The following is a 2,871-nucleotide window of genomic DNA, read 5'->3' as shown; positions in this document are numbered from 1 at the left end:
CCCGCACAAAGAGGCAGCGTCCCGCACATGGATTGAATTAAACCCGGCCGGCGCCCCACGGCGACCCGGCCAGCCGCCTGCAGGAGACCGCCGGGCTTTCCGGAGCTCCAGGGACCCCGGGCCCCTCTTCCCAGCTGGGGTCGGGCAAGGAGGAGGAGGAGCCCGAGGGACTGAGCGGCATTCACGGTGCCCCTGGGTGAACTTGGCAGCGCTCTCCGCTAGTCCAGAACTGCGGACCCCGAGAACAGGCTGGGGCAGCGCCCAAATTCCTGCTCTGATTAATGGAGGGAGCCAGGTCCCAGTGGGTGCGCCGCGGCGGGCCCAGCCCCCGAGGTCCGGGGGGTGGGGGGTGGGGCGCGAATCCCCAGCCTTCCTCTGCACCTACCTACCCCGCACCGGGATCCTCCCAGCCACTCTGCAGGACACCCCGCATGATTGTCCTTTCCTGACCAGCGCGGGTCAGGGACCTGCTCAGGGCCACCCAGCCGGACAGAGGTGGGCACGGGATGAATGAGCCCTGCCTCTGTGTGCTCTCGGGGGTGCAGAGACCCGCGAGCTGGAATCGATTCCCCATCCAGGCCTACAGTCTACAGGGGGTGGGGGAGGAGGTTCGGTCCCACCCCCAGCAAAGTTCACTTCCCCACTCAAACGCAGTGCCTTTGCGGAGTTTTCAAGAACAATGACCAGAGGTGATTCCGAGTTGGATTTGGTGGGGGTGAGCAGGGGGACAGTAAGGGGGAGCGGGGCGCCCTGCCGGGATCCCCTAGAGCCCCGCCCTCCGCAGCCAGGCTGACCTCAGCGCCAGGGCTGCCAGGGAATCCAGACTAGGTGGCTGGCTGGATCTCAGCCTCCTTCCTTCCTCCCTACAGGAAATGACTTTCCTCCCCTTTGTTCCTGGTTTCTCCGCTTACCCGACGCGAGCGCAGATTCTCGCCCTCGGGAGAGGAAGGGTGGGGATGGAGCGTCCCCTGGGTCAAGCTGGGAGACTTCAACACCGGGAACTTTCTCACACCCCCTCAGGGTGCTGGGGTGGGGGTGGGGCTGTGGGCCTAAGGGAGGCTGGGGCTCCCACCCTCTTCTGGGGCCCGACTGGGCTTTGACAAGCCCCACCCAGCTCAGGCCCTTCTCCTGGGGCCTGGAGTCCCAGCGGGAACCGCCGGGGGAGGGGGCAGGGCTGTCCAGCTGTGCACATCTGTGCACGTCCTCTCCTGGGGTAGAAGGCGGTCAGACTTCCCGCAGCAAGTGGTGGGGGGAGGGCCGGTGCCCGGGGCGGCCTGAAGCGCTACACAGAATGTGCTGAGTACAGCGTTTTCTCTCCGGGTGGATCATTGGGGGTGAAAATAGGCTGAGAATTTAGGGGCCCCAAGGCTATCCGGAGGAGCCCTGGAGGCACCGTGATTATTGGCTGGACTGCTTACCACAAAGTCAGCAGTTCGAAACCACCAGCCTCTCCTGGGGGAAAGATGAGGCTTTCTAGTCTCAGAAACCCAGAGGACAGCTCTGCCCTGTCCTAGAGTCGCTGTGCGTTGGGATCCACACAGTGACAGTGAGTTTGGGGTTGAGTGCCATCTGGGGAAGAAAAAGGGGGCCTCGGACATCACCCCTTGGACTTTCAGGTGGGGGAGTGCGGGGGTCCCATTAGCATTCTGAGTCTTCCCTCTACGTCCGGGATGTGCAACTTGCTGTAAAATGGGGGCATCCTGGAGCTTCCTCATAGCTGTGTAGGAATTAGTTAACTCTGATGCATGTAGCGCGCTTGGCTGGGTGCCTGGGACACAGCAAGCAATCCATCTATGGTGGTGCTGTTGTTGTCGTTGTTATCTAGTCAGCAGGAGAGCCCACGGGAGAGGGGCCTGTGCCTGGTCACTTGGGCGTCAAATCATCCTTAGGGTCCTTCGTGACCATGTCAGGGTGCCGCAGCCAAAAAGGGGGAGGTAGAAAAAGGTTGCTACAGTTTCATCCCAGGGCCCTGGTGGCGGAGTGGGTTGTGCACTGGGCGGCTGAAGTTTTTCAAGGCCAGAAGTTCGAGACCACCATCCCTCCTGCAGAAGAAAGAGGAGGCTTTCTGCTCCCATAAAGCGCTACAGTTTCAGAAACCCACTGGAAACTCTGTCCTGGGGTTGCTAGGAGTCGGATTCAACTTGGTGACAGTGAGTTTGGGTTTTATCCTAGAACCTAAGCTGTGGATGCCTGGGGAGGCTCCTGAGCTGGCGTGACAACAATCACCCCCACCCCCAGGCTCAGCCTCAACCCCAGGCCACTGTCTGCTGGAATACCTGAGAAGTGACAAAGGAGTTCTCCCTGTCCCCAGATCTGTGCTGTGCTGCAGACACCGCAGCCTTCTGCCATGGGGGTGGGGGTGGGGAGCCGACACTGGACTGTGAGCCAGCTTGTTCTGTGCTGTGTCTGTCATCACCCTGTGGAAGCACACAACTCCCCCAGGGAGAGGGTCAGAAATCAGGGGCAGCTTCTGGAGGTGGTGACAGGCCCCTGGGCCTGCCTCTCAGGGGAAGCACTCCCAGGTAAGTCAGAAAGGAAGACCCTCCAGGAGGAAGGAGGAAGAGGCTTTTTTTTTTTTTTGGTTTCCAGTTCTTTCTTTTTTTTTTTTTTTAACAGTTTTATTGGCATGTAATTCATAGACCTTACAATTCCATGGTTTAAAATATGTTAAAAGAGTTGTGCAGTTCTCCCCATAACCAATTTTAGGACATTCTCTTCATTTCTGTACCCATTGTTATTAGCTCCCTATTTACTCTCAAGCTCCCCTGGAAAGCTTTTGAGTAGAGGTCCAGCAGTCAGATTTACCGCTAGAAAGAGCCCTACAGAAACTGGCTAGGAGGTGGGATTGGAAACCATTGGTGGGCCCTGGTT

The 2,871-nt window shown here is 59.0% G+C and overlaps 1 protein-coding gene across 1 annotated transcript in view; it reads left to right on the top strand.

Annotated features, from left to right (window-relative positions):
- Nucleotides 1-2,871, top strand: part of FBLIM1 (filamin binding LIM protein 1) — a 40,392-nt gene that overhangs the window by 1,518 nt on the left and 36,003 nt on the right. The gene's annotated exons all lie outside the window — the stretch shown is intronic.

The sequence above is a fragment of the Echinops telfairi genome, unplaced genomic scaffold (assembly GCF_000313985.2).
Source record: "Echinops telfairi isolate 266 unplaced genomic scaffold, ASM31398v2 ScPeMD7_7457;HRSCAF=8495, whole genome shotgun sequence".
Lineage (NCBI taxonomy): Eukaryota > Metazoa > Chordata > Mammalia > Afrosoricida > Tenrecidae > Echinops > Echinops telfairi.
The sequence above is the reverse complement of the archived record's forward strand: the minus strand, read 5'-3'. Positions and strand labels throughout refer to the sequence as shown.